This window comes from Triticum dicoccoides, chromosome 3B (genome assembly GCF_002162155.2).
Source record: "Triticum dicoccoides isolate Atlit2015 ecotype Zavitan chromosome 3B, WEW_v2.0, whole genome shotgun sequence".
NCBI classification, from domain to species: Eukaryota; Viridiplantae; Streptophyta; class Magnoliopsida; order Poales; family Poaceae; genus Triticum; species Triticum dicoccoides.
This window is the reverse complement of record NC_041385.1, coordinates 699,962,179-699,976,363: the sequence shown is the minus strand read 5'-3', so window position 1 is coordinate 699,976,363 and position 14,185 is coordinate 699,962,179. Positions and strand designations below refer to the sequence as shown.

At 39.4% G+C, this 14,185-nt stretch overlaps 1 pseudogene; it reads right to left on the bottom strand.

Moving 5' to 3' along the window:
* Positions 1–10,093: 10,093 nt before the first annotated feature.
* LOC119279821 lies at positions 10,094–13,647 on the bottom strand (annotated as a pseudogene).
* Between the last annotated feature and the right edge of the window lie 538 nt (positions 13,648–14,185).

The following is a 14,185-nucleotide window of genomic DNA, read 5'->3' as shown; positions in this document are numbered from 1 at the left end:
CGTGGCTGCCTCAGCTGCTTCTTGGCTTGCACTCCAAGTCCTCTAGATCACGTTCGTTCCAAAAATCACACTCCCGAAGGTTTCATTCCGTTTGTAGTCCGTTTGATATTTCTTTTCTTCGAAATACTGAAATAGGCAAAAAAAACAGCAATACGGGCTGGGCTTCCGGTAGTAGGTTAGTCCCAAAAATGATATAAATGTGTAAAATAAAGCCCATAAACATCCAAAAGGGGTAATATAATAGCATGGAACAATCAAAAATTATAGATACGTTGGAGACATATCAAGCATCCCCAAGCTTAATTACTGCTCGTCCTTGAGTAGGTAAATGACAAAAACAGAATTTTTGATGTGGAATGCTACCTAGCATAATTCTCAATGTAATTTTCTTTATTGTGGCATGATTGTTCAGATCCAAATGATTCAAGATAAAAGCTTATAAAACATAAAAAATAATAATGCTTCGAAGCATACTAACAAATAATTAGGTCCTATCAAAATAGCATAGCCAAAGAAAGCTTATCCCTACAAAATCATATAGTTAGGCCATGCTTCATTTTCATTACACAAAATACTCCCATCATGCACAACCCCGGTTTCAGCCAAGCAATTGGTTCATACTTTTTAACGCGCTTCAGCTGTTTCAACTCTTACGCAATACATGAGCGCAAGCCATCGACATAGCACTATGGTGGTGGTTGTGAGGACAAAAAGGGAGAAGATAGTCTCACATCAACTAGGCGTATCAACGGGCTATGGAGATGCCCATCAATAGATATCAATGTGAGTGAGTAGGGCTTGTCATGCAATGGATGCACTAGAGCTATAAATATATGAAAGCTCAACAAAAGAAACTAAGTGGGTGTGCATCCAACTTGCTTGCTCATGAAGATCTAGGGCATTTTGAGGAAGCCCATCATTGGAATATACAAGCCAAGTTCTATAATGAAAAATTCCCACTTAGTATATGAAAGTGACAACATAGGAGACTTCTCTATTATGAAGATTATGGTGCTACTTTGAAGCACAAGTGTGGTAAAGAGGATAGTAGCATTGTCCCTTATATCTTTTTCTCTCATTTTTTTTCTTCTCTTTTTCTTTTCTTTTTTTCTTTCTTCTTTTTTTCTTTCTTTTTTTTCTTTGGCCTTTCTATTTTTGGCCTTTCTTCCCTTTTTTTTAAAGTTCGAAGTCTCATCCCGACTTGTGGAGGAATCATAGTCTTCATCATCCTTTCCTCACTGGGACAATGCTCTAATAATGAAGATCATCACACTTTTATTGATTTATAACTCAAGAATTACGACTCAAAACTAGAACAAGATATGACTCTATATGAATTTCTCTGGCGGTGTACCGGGATATGCAATGAATCAAGAGCGACATGCATGAAAATTATGAAGATATGATGTCAACTACGTGATCATGCAAAGAACAATATGACAATTATGGAGCGTGTCATAATAAACGGAACGGTGGAAAGTTGCATGGCAATATATCTCGGAATGCTATGAAAATGCCATAATAGGTAGGTATGGTGGCTGTTTTGAGGAAGGTAAATAATGGGTGCATGATACCGGCGAAAGTTGCGCGGTATAATAGAGGCTAGCAAAGTGGAAGGGTGAGTGTGCGTATATCCATGGACTCACATTAGTCATAAAGAACTCATATACTTATTGCAAAAGTCTACTTGCCCTTGAAGCAAAGTAATACTACGCATGCTCCTAGGGGAAGGGTTGGTAGGAGTTAACCATCGCGCAATCTCGACCTCCACTCATAAGGAAGGCAATTAAAAGAGCACCTCATGCAATAAATTTGTCACACAACTTTTACCATACGTGCATGCTACGGGACTTGCCAACTTCAACACAAGTATTTATCAATTTCATAATTACCCACTAGCATGACTCTAACATTACCACCTCTATATCTCAAAACAATTATCAAGCATCAAATTGATCCTAGTGTTTTATGCACTTTCTATGATAGTTTTTATTATACCCAACTTAGATGCTCATCATTCTAGGACCAAATTTGTAACCATAGCAAATACCATGCTGTTCTAAAATACTCTCAAAATAATATAAGTGAAGCATGAGAGACTAGAAATTTCTTCAAAATTAAGCCACCGCCGAGCTCTAAAAGATATAAGTGAAGTACTAGAGCAAAAACTATCAAGCTCAAAAGATATAATGAAGCACATAGAGTATTCTAATAAGTTCTAATCAAGTGGGCTTCTCTCAAAAGGTGTGTACATCAAGGATGATTGTGGTAACTAAAAAGCAAATACTAATATCATACACGACGCTCCAAGCAAAACACATATCATGTGGCGAATAAAAATATAGCTCCAAGTAAAGTTACCAATGAACGAAGACGAAAGAGGGGATGCCTTCCGGGGGCATCCCCAAGCTTAGGCTTTTGGCTATTCTTGAATATCTTGGGGTGCCATGGGCATCCCCAAGCTTAGGCTCTTGCCACTCCTTGTTCCATAGTCCATCAAATCTTTACCCAAAACTTGAAAACTTCACAACATAAAACTCAACAGGAAATCTCATAAGCTCCGTTAGTGAAAGAAAACAAAACCACCACATAAGGTACTGTAATAAACTCATTTTTTATTTATTTTGGTGTTAAACCTACTGTATTCCAAGTTCTCTATGGTTCATACCACTTAATACTAGCCATAGATACATCAAAATAAGCAAACAACACACGAAAAACAGAATCTGTCAAAAACAGAACAGTCTGTAGCAATATGTAACTAACGTAAACTTCTGTAACTTTAAAAATCCTACCAAAATAGTAAGTCCTGGGAAATTTGTATATTGATCAGCAGCAAAAAGAATCAACGCAAAATCACGTTTCTGTGATTTAACAAAACTAATTTCGTGCGCGCAAAGTTTCTGTTTTTCAGCAGAATCAAATTAACTATCATCATAGGTTTCCTATAGGTTCTACTTGGCACAAACACTAACTAAAACATAAAAACACATCTAAACAAAAGTTAGATGCAAAATTTATTACTAAACATAAACAAAAACAAAAAACACAAATAAAATTGGGTTGCCTCCCAACTAGCGCTATCGTTTAACGCCCCTAGCTAGGCATAAAAGCGAAGATAGATCTAAGTAGTGCCATCTTTGGCACTCAATTCCTCAATAGAGCACTTATAATCTTTAGGTGTTTCTCCCTTTTTATAAATGATTAAAACTTTAGGCAAAAATTCAAGAAATTTGTTTGTAGCAAAAGGTTCCTTAACAATAGAGAGACAATTGGGATGAACACTTATGGATTTGAGATTCGCGTCTCCCTTACTAGAAGATTCACCCTTATTTTTAGGACCATAAATAAATTTGGCAGTCTTGGTAGGAGGTTTTGGAGTGTTCTTCATGGAAGAAAATGCCGAACCTAAGTTGGTAATGATATCCTCAAGTTTACCGATTCTTGCAGAATCTAGATCTATTTTTTCATGAACTATAGGTTCTTTCTGTTTAAGATTTTTCAAAGTAACTCCAACCCTAGATCCGTATTGGCTAATTTGATTATCAATCTTTTTATCCAAATTTTCAATCAACTCAACAGTGGCAACTTTATTTTCAATAATTTCAAGCCGTTGCATCACATGTTCTAAAGTTAAAATAGTTCCATTAACCAAAAGAGGTGGTGGGCCAAACAAATCTAACATAGCATTATAAGCATCAAACATATGGCTCCTCTCCGGTAATGGTATCAAGAACACATCTATTCCAAGGAGTAATACCTACATAAAAATTGTGAAGAAGTACGGAAGTAGAAAGCTTCCTAGTAGATTTATTTTGAGCATTGCAAATTCTATGCCAAGCATCTTTTAAATTTTCTCCCCCCCCCCCCTTTTGCTTAAAATTGAGAATTTCATGTTCGGGAGTAATAACAAGGATAGGAGAACTAGCCATAACGACAAGGTAGACGATCTAACACACGAGCAAACGGAAAAAGGCAAGCGAAAAAGAGAGGAGAAGAAGATTGGGAAAGAGAGGGCAAATAAAACGGCAAGGGTGAAGTAGGGGAGAGGAAAACGAGAGGCAAATGGCAAATAATGTAAATGCGAGGGAGATGAGTTTGTGATTGGTACTTGGTATGTCTTGACTTGAGCGAAGACCTCCCCGGCAACGGCGCCAGAAATCCTTCTTGCTACGCCTTGAGCTTGCGTTGGTTTTCCTTGAAGAGGAAAGGGTGATGCAGCAATAGTAGGTAAGTATTTCCCTTAGTTTTTGAGAACCAAGGTATCAATCCAGTAGGAGGCTCCTCAAAAGTCCCACGCACCTACACAAACAAACAAAGAACTCGCAACCAACACAATAAAGGGGTTGTCAATCCCTTCACGTCCACTTGCGAAAGTGAGATCTGATAGAGATAATATAATAAGATAAATATATTTTTGGTATTTTATAATATAGATGTGAAAAGTAAAGATGCAAATAAAAGTAGATTGAAAGCTTATATGATAAAGATATACCCGGGGGCCATAGGTTTCACTAGTGGCTTCTCTCAAGAAAGCATAAGTACTGAGGTGGGTGAACAAATTACTGGCGAGCAATTGATAGAAAAGCGAATAATTATGAGATTATCTAGGCATGATCATGTATATAGGCATCACGTCCGTGACAAGTAGACCGACTCCTGCCTGCATCTACTATTACTCCACACATCGACCGCTATCCAGCATGCATCTAGAGTATTAAGTTCATACGAACAGAGTAACGCATTAAGAAAGATGACATGATGTAGAGGGATAAGCTCAAGCAATATGATATAAACCCATCTTTTTATCCTCGATGGCAACAATACAATACATGCCTTGCAACCCCTACTGTCACTTGGTAAGGACACTGCAAGATTGAACCCAAAGCTAAGCACTTCTCCCATGGCAAGAAAGATCAATCTAGTAGGCCAAACCAAACTGATAATTCGAAGAGACTCGCAAAGATAACTCAATCATACATAAAAAAATTCAAAGGAGATTCAAATATTTCTCATAGATAAACTTGATCATAAACCCACAATTCATCGGATCTCGACAAACACACCGCAAAAAGAGTTACATCAAATAGATCCCCACAAGAAAGGGGGAGAACATGGTATTGAGATCCAAAAAGAGAGAAGAAGCCATCTAGATAATAACTATGGACCTGAAGGTCTGTGGTAAACTACTCACAACTCATTGGAGGGGCTATGGTGTTGATGTAGAAGCCCTCCATGATAGATTCCCCCTCTGGCGGAGCGCCGACGAAGGCTCCAAGATGGGATCTCGTGGATACATAAGGTTACGACGGTGGAAATTGTTTTTCGTTGGCTCCCTGGATGTTTTCGGGGTACGTGGGTATATATAGGAGGAAGAAGTACGTCGGTGGCCACGTGAGGGGCCCACGAGACATGGGGGCGCGCCCTGTAGGGGTGGGCGCGCCCTCTTATCTCGTGGCCGCCTCGACTGCTTCTTGGCTTGCACTCCAAGTCCTCTGGGTCACGTTCGTTCCAAAAATCATGCTCCCGAAGGTTTCATTCCGTTTGGACTCCGTTTGATATTCCTTTTCTTCAAAATTCTGAAATAGGCAAAAAACAGCAATACGGGTTGGGCCTCCGGTTAGTAGGTTAGTCCCAAAAATGATATAAATGTGTAAAATAAAGCCCGTAAACATCCAAAAGGGGTAATATAATAGCATGGAACAATCAAAAATTATAGATATGTTGGAGACGTATCAATGCTTCAGAAACGCATCACCAACATGCTGGGTACAAACATCGGCCTCACAAACGTGGTTCAAGTGATGCTCTTCCGTCGTGTCCTTCCCTACCAACGTCGTGCCTCCCCCATGTGGGAGTTCAATCCGGAGGGGCCGCGGACCCTGAAGCACTTCTTCGGCACGACACACGAAGAAATTTGGAAGCTCCTCTTCAAGGCCCAGAAGAGCTGGCCGATGAAAACCAAGGACATCGGGCTCGACATCGAGAATCTGGCCTCAGAGGTAAGCATTAATTTTTTCAAAGACCTATTCGATTTATGTTTTAATCAATAGAGGTTTTATCATCTGCCTTCCGCACGGGGCTGGACAACAAAGGCGGAGCGGATCAACTGTCCGGCACCGCTGCTAGAGAGCCCAACCACACCCCAGCTAACAGAGATGCTGGTCCCGGCGCCTTATCAGGCGCCGGAGAAGAAGGCCAAGAAGAAGGGCAAGGAAGCCAAGGGTGGCCCCCACCGTAGAGGTCCTTCGGACACTATGCCTGGAGAGACCGAAGTCCTTTCCTCCCAAGAGGGAGATAAGGAAGAAGAGTAGGAGGAGGTGGTGGAAAGCGACTCCCCCCACAAGGGGAGGAGGAAGAAGAGGACTGCCTCCGAAGACCCGGAGGGGGAGGTGCCGAAGAGAGGGAAGCTGGCCCTCTTGGACAGCTCAGACTCAGAGTCCGAGCACGTCCCCAAGAGACCTCCCAGGGTGAAGTCCCTGGCCGAATCGTAAGTATAAATAACCTTACTGTTCGTCTTCACCTTACCTGCCTTTGTTATGAAAATTTAGCACTGCACGTTTTTTGTACAATACCATGGCAATTTTTCATGCATTTGCATTTTTCATGTTTTGCACTATGGCAAATCCATTGTATATACCATGGAAAATTTATTGAATGTACCATGGATTTTTTTATGTAGCATGGCATATTTATATTACATATATATAGGTGGATTTTTCTTCTTTTCATGGCATTTTCTCTTTGTTTTATATTTATCGATGAATGTGTAATCTTGAACATGGGAAAAAATGTTACACATAGGTGGATTTAATAATGATTGGCAAACTTACTTTTGTGTCGTTATAGCCATGTTTATGCATTTTTCATTTTTCTGACAACTATTTTTGAAATGGCAATTTTAGAGGCCTGAAAATTTTATGCATTTTTCTCTTATCAAATTTATGTACTCCCTTTGTTGTAAATTAACGACAGTTAATATGGATCGGAAGGAGTAGTTTTCTTACTTTAATATATCAAAAGAAATATATTTTTACTGTTGGCAATCTTTTGGTTAGAAAACAGCTGGCCTAGCCTAGTTAATTTTTTCTGGCATGCTCTCCTGTATTGTTGGGCCAGCTGTCGTCGCGCGGACCCAACCATGGAGCAAACACCTGATGGAATGATCAAGGTTCGCTCGAGACGCAAAGGGAGCAACTAACTAAGGGATACCCCTAGATGGGGATTCCAGTGGGTAGTCTCCCACGCGAGGGAGCACTCCAGCGCCGCCATGTATCGCGCGATGGGTGCTTCCTGCATCGGATGTTTGTTTTTTTTCTCTTGGGTTTCATGTTTTTTTTTCAGTTTATTAGTTCTCTTGTTTTAATTTTTTTTGTCTACCAGGAGCGTGAAGCACAAGTAGTGTTTCGTGTGAAAAGACGGTAATGTTTCCGTGTGAAGCACAATAGTTCTTTCACATGAATCTCATGCGTGCTTCTACGAGAAAGGAATGCACAGTAGTGCTTTGTGTGAAAAGGGAAAGTGGAGCACTGGTGTGCTTCCATGTGAAGCACAACTATGCTTCTCGTTTGAGAAGTACTCCCTCCGTTCCTAAGTATAAGTTTTTGAAGAGATTTTACTATGAACCACATACGGAGCAAAATGAGTGAATCTATACTTTAAGATGCATCTAGATACATTCATATGTGGTCCATAGTGAAATCTCTACAAAGACTTATATTTAGGAACGGAGGGAGTACAAACTATGCTTCCCAAAAGTGAAACACGAGTTACTACATTTAAATGACGGTTTAGTAAATTTTTGGAGCACAAATTCCTCCCAAAAAGTTTCTCGAAACCCATCAATATAGAATCTAGTTTTGAAGATCTCAACGCGAAGAATGAAACAGTGAAAACGGTTCATGATTTGGACGCATGGTTCAAGAGATAAATCATTTTAAATAATCAACTATATAAAATAGTACTAACAAACCCACCTTTCTCGTGCACGTGGGAGAAATCTCACCAAAACTCTCTAACTGCGACAAGACCACCAGAAAAGGTGAGAGTGGCCAAGAGGTATCTCTTAACTAATGATTTCACTTTCTCTCGGAGCTACTCTAGTTGACATTCGCTTATCAGCGGCCCTATAAAATGTTAAGAACTGTCTTAAATTTCTCGTGACAATTGTGGAAGCTCAAAATTCCCCTAAGAGTGAAGATATTCCTCTGGTTTCTAAACAGAGGGGTCATCTTAACTATAGATAACTTGGCACGACCCAACTGACAAGGTAGCAAGACATGTGTCTTTTGCCAACATGACGAGTCCATCAAACACTTACTTTTTGGGTGTAAGTTTACTCGTGTAGTCTGGGCCATAGTTCAAGTAGCTTCAAATCTATATCCCCCACGTAGTGCGCGTAACATGTTCGGCAATTGGTTGGCGGGTATGGATAAACAATTTTCTGCACATCTACTCGTGGGAGCGGCTGCCTTATGTTGGGCATTGTGGCTCATCAGAAATGATGTGATTTTTAACAATAAATGTGTTTCATCTCCTGTGCAGGTTATCCATGCGTGTACGCGATGGCTCCGTACGTGGTCTATCCTGCAGAGGCCGGAGGACAGAGACCTTTTTATGATGGCGTCTACACGGCTGGAGCATACAGCCAGGAAGGTTTTCTCCCAACATGGATGGCGGTGTAATCTCCGGATAGGCGTTGCCCCATCCTAGGCCGGACTGATTTACTTTTGCTGTAAAACGATATTTATTTTTAGGCTTGTTGGACATGTTGGCTGTGTGCATCACGCTATGCAGAGGCCGAACATTCTTCAATATGGTTGTATCACCTCGATATATCAATCGAATGAAATGTTCTTTATCGAGAAAAACATCCGTAATCTTCGGCTGTCCTAACTTGGACGCGAAGGCAAACACAATTGCACTGAGTACTGACGTCCAGGTATGGAACTGAGCTTCAGCTTCTACTAGCTGTGTGACTATCGAGCGCGCATATGAGTGGGGCGGTAGCGTGACCAATCTTGAGTAAATATCCTGCTGAGCTACAAAAGAACGTGGAGGAATCGGAACTTCGGAAGACATCGCAGCACGGAGGGAGGATCTCAACTCAATCCAGCACACACCATGCATGATGCAGGCATGCAGCCCAGCAGTGGATCGGTCCACCATTGCTCCTACTGTCCTACCCTACTGAATGAATGCTAGAGACGGAGCGCTGTGGCTACTTTCCACTTCTTACCAAAATAAGAAGTGTTACCGGCCGGAACATATTATATACTCCCTCCGTTCCAAAATAGATGACCAAATTTTATACTAAATTAGTACAAAGTTAAGTCATCTATTTTGAAACGGAGGGAGTAGCATATACTGCTAATTTCTGATTACATAACCAACTCGATGCATACGCATGAAAGAACAACAATGCATAAATAATCCATCCAGAAAGGAAATGGTGGTTATAATCGATCACATTCCATGCAGCAATTATAAGTTGGTAATGCAGAAGTGCAAACTAAATCCATCAAATGCAGAATGTTTTCATTTTTCTCTTTGCTCCGTTTACGAGTTGTACTGAATTTCAGACTTTGTTTTTCGCTGTCACTTTTTAATAATATGGCCGCATGCATCTTTAGGATGCAAAGGCCGGGGTAATCCTTCTTTAAAAAAAATAGATAAATCAAATGTAGTTTAAAAAAAAAACATCAAATGCACTTACACTGGTATCTTAATTTTTTGAACGAATGGAAACAAGTGTAAATCTTTATGATGAACTGGGTGCTGATTGTCACTGAAGCTATCTGTTTTGACTATCCGCCATCTTTGTCTTGACTGTTTGCATAGAATGTATTACTAATTTATTATTGGAAGTCTTCAAATTTCCTCAAAACTTGCCACTGGTGAAGATGAACTCTGGTTTGTTGGTCAAGATGACGTTGCCTGATGAGTAAGAGAGAAAAACCACTGATAGTTAACACAAGAGCAGGAAGCATAAGAGAAGATAGAATGATGTTAATTATCAACAGCACCAATCTGCCATTACCCAATAACAAGTAGTAGGTGGTACAGTTTAATCGGAGCAATCTTGACATGCAATCTACTCTGCAGCTTTTGCATCCATTTTCCTGCAGATAAGTACAAGGGAAATAAGATCACAATTTAACAACCATTAAATAAAGACGGTAGGGATAAGCATACTCTTTGTATGAAAGAATATCTATGCGTATTTCCTCTAGGTTCTCCAGTTCCTCCGGATCGAACAAGGCATCCTTAGAACAAAGTCATCAGTTAAACAAACAAATTAGTAAAAGACTTTGTGAAGCACAAACAGGAATGTTGTGTAAAGTTTGAAGCGGGTGACATATACCAGATGGCTCAAATCTTCTCCCAGTTTTTCGATCGTGAGAAAACAGTACACGAAGTAAAGAACATACATACCACAATCTACTCCACTTTGTTGTGGCACCTACAAGTTTGTTTAAGTATCATAACAGAAATCCAAATAATTAAGAAGCAACAATGTACTCTCTCCGTCCGAAAATACTTGTCGGAGGAATGAATGTATCTAGATGCATTTTAGTTCTAAATACATTCATTTTTATGCATTTCTTCGACGAGTATTTTCGGACGGAGGGAGTAGAACATAATAATAGATATATTTTTTTCCAAAAGATGAAAAATAGTTCGACTATCAGAAGTTAAACACCATACCTTAGGAAACTCAAGTTCGACTTCATTTATGAACTGCTCTAACTCTTCCCGCTCTTCGAATTTTAAAATATCAACAATGAATCTGGTATACACCAGCAATAAATGGCTAATAAATATAGGGCATTCAGAATAAGGATGACAATTATGTGTTATAGAAAATTCAAACGAGTAAATAAAACATTTATGTGAACGTAAACTAAGGCATATATCAGGGCGCTTTTGACGCCCACTCCATGCAACCTCCAACTACAATTAATGCACAATATACTAAACACCTTGTTGGGCTACCAATATATATAGATAAAAGACATATCTCATTTTAGTATCTTGAGTTGCCTACATGCAAAACCATGCTACAACAAAATATGTAAACATGCTAACATATAGAGTATCATATTTGGAATTATTTTGATGGCTTAGTGAGAGAGAAAATAAAGTGAACAAACCTGTGGATGATTGGTTGTAACCTCTTCGCTTTCACCTTTTTAAGTGAATCCAGTAGCAGCATGCGTGGCCCCTTCTTAGTACCCAAGTACTTGGTCTCGCCAAAATTGCACAACACAAGAAGGCTCCAGTGTCCCCTATATGTAGTCAACAAAGTGAATATTTGGTATCATGCGGATCAAATAAGTGATTCTGCATGATCATAATGTGAGTAACATACCAAATAACAATAGGTACAAATACATATTGTCTTGTGAATATCTTCTTAGCTTTTATCCATTTAAGGATTCTTGATTTATCATCCCAGTCGGTGTACATATTAAACCACAACGGATTAAGGTACGCATAATCATTCTTCTTTTTAATATCCATGCATGACCAAACATCCCTACATAGAGAGTTGTAGTAGTACATTATAAGATTAACATTCCAATCAAAAGAAAATGAAAACTAACAACCTAAGACAAAGACAGAACATACTCCATGCACAACTCAAAAATACGAGTGTCTAGCATCTCTTTATTTGTTTTGTCCTCCTGCTAATGCGGCTTGACCTTTTTTTAGAGGGGTTTTATCTTGAAAGGAGGGTAGTTCATTTTTCAAGCTCCGTCGCGTCTTAACTTCTCTGCCTTTGCTTGTCTGGGAGCACTTGTTTTGGCATTCTACACAAGGAAAAATAGAAATGACATGGAGATAACACTCATGCATGTGCCCGCACGCACACGCGTACACGCTCACACAATGTTAGACCGCGTGAATTAAAAAAAGAACACCCTTGTGTAACTATTTTGTACTGTGTAGTAAAATCATCTTGAAAAGCCACATATGAACGTAAGACTAAAGTAAGATACAACACATAACAGTTGCACAATTAACAACAAGTCATCATGTTTACAATATGTATATGGGAAAGTATATAAAAATTGTAAATCAAGCACTTACAAGATCAATATTTTTCTGTTAAAAGAAACTGGTACAACCCTGGTTCATGACCAGTGAACTAAGTTACTACTGTTTACAATGATATAATAAAGTACTCCCTTCGTAAAGAAATATAAGAGCATTCAGATCACTAAAATAGTGGTATAATGAATCAAGAGGAAGTGATTTGCTTCCTAGATGACAAAATAATTTCCCTTGTGGAAGAAATGCCAGCGTATGATTGTTAAACAGCCTAGAATGTGATCCTCCTGTGCACTAGGAAACATATCCAGTGAAACGGTACAAAAGCTAAAAAATATCATATTCCATAATTAATTAATAATCGGGTAAACTCCTAGATTGTGCTAAAAAAACATATGCAGCCATATTAAACAAATGGTGTATTGTAATTGACATGATGAATTAGGCCATTGAAATTAGATAAGAGATAAGAATTTCCAATGATTAGTAAACCTCCAACTTTAAGTTAAACAACATCAAAAATAGTTTAGCTAAACACAAGTGACGAGTGAGTTGGTAGTCATACTACGTCACATACATAAAATCATAACTATCAAATCTTGTAAAGCTACCGAAACAGGACAAAATTATGAACAGTGATTAGATGTTATAAACGGTGGTAATTGATCGACCACACCACTGATTAGTACTTGAATACTAGCTAAGCAGCCTTTCCATTGCCCTAACCCCTAGATGTGGTGATGCTAGTAGAACTTGGCAAATTTATGTATACAAAGATACATACTACTTATAGGTGAAAAATTTATTAAACAACAACGCCAAGGCTCTCTATGCCCTCGATGGTTAATCTATGCAAGCACCAGATCTCACCACGAAACCGAGTCATGAACATCTAATCACCATTGTTCTAGATATGAAAGACTAATCTGAACTGAATAAACCACTAAAATGGCTCATTGGATCTACTGACCTTTCAATAATCTTATGCATATGTAGGTCTATAATTTTAACCTTGATTCAGAGCGAGATATTAATCGATGTTTTTAATATCTGACCAGACCCTCTAAACATCCATTTCGTATAAAATACATCACCCAAACTAATACCATGATTTCTATCTAACCGGCTAATGATCCTAGGAATTCCTGTCCGTTTCCAAGAAGCAATAGTGTAATCCAAACATGGAGCATGCAGTCGTTTAAAATAACCAATAGAATCCGCCCAGAAATATAATTTGAGGAGCTATTTCGAACCTTCTCCGTTTGCAAGAAGTTAAACAAGGAGCAAACCTAATCTAATCTAATCCGAACAGAAGACGGGAATGAGCAGCGCCATATTGCACCTATCCTACCAACCATCGAACAAAAATACACCACTCTATGCAACACCATCAGAGTCTCAGAGACCAACAGAGAAGATCACGGGGGACGCCCAAGGTCCAACACCACCGTGATGAGCAGATCAAGCGGATGGAAAGAGAAAAGGACCAGGTTGGTCGTCGATCGCGCGCTCACCTTGGTCGCTGCTGTCGTCGCCGTCAAGGTCGATGACGACGTTCTCCTGGTTGCAGGCCTTGAGGCTCTGGCGAGGCATGGCGACTCCCAGGGGTCTGGAATGGAGAATTCGATTTCTAGTGTTTGAATGATTTGGTTCATCGCGGTACAAATAGGCGATGGCGAGTTCAGATCGGGAAAGTGGTAGTGGGATGACGCGTCTTGTATCTGAGCTTTGCTTCTCTGGCCGGGTTGCCTTCTTGTTCCTTTCCTTTTCTGGAGCGAAGATGAAAACGAACCACGGGAAAGCGCGCCTGTTCTTCTTCTTTTCTTTTCTTTTTTGAATCTAGCGCCTGTTCTTTCTTTGAAACACAGTCAAATGGCCGACTAGAGCTGGTACGTGTAGCAAAGGTCTCATTTTTATTTAAAAAAAATGTCTCATTTATCTCAGGGTCTTTTTGTGAGGATTTATCTCGTTATTTCTGATATATTTCATTGAGAAATCTACCTGTCTGTCTGTTTTTCTTTTGCAAGACTGTCTGAATTTCTTTTGACGGTTGAGCATATATCAGGATAGGGACCCCTAAAAGTGCACTTATTTGATATGTTGCTTTTTCTTTTACATAGCTTACCACATA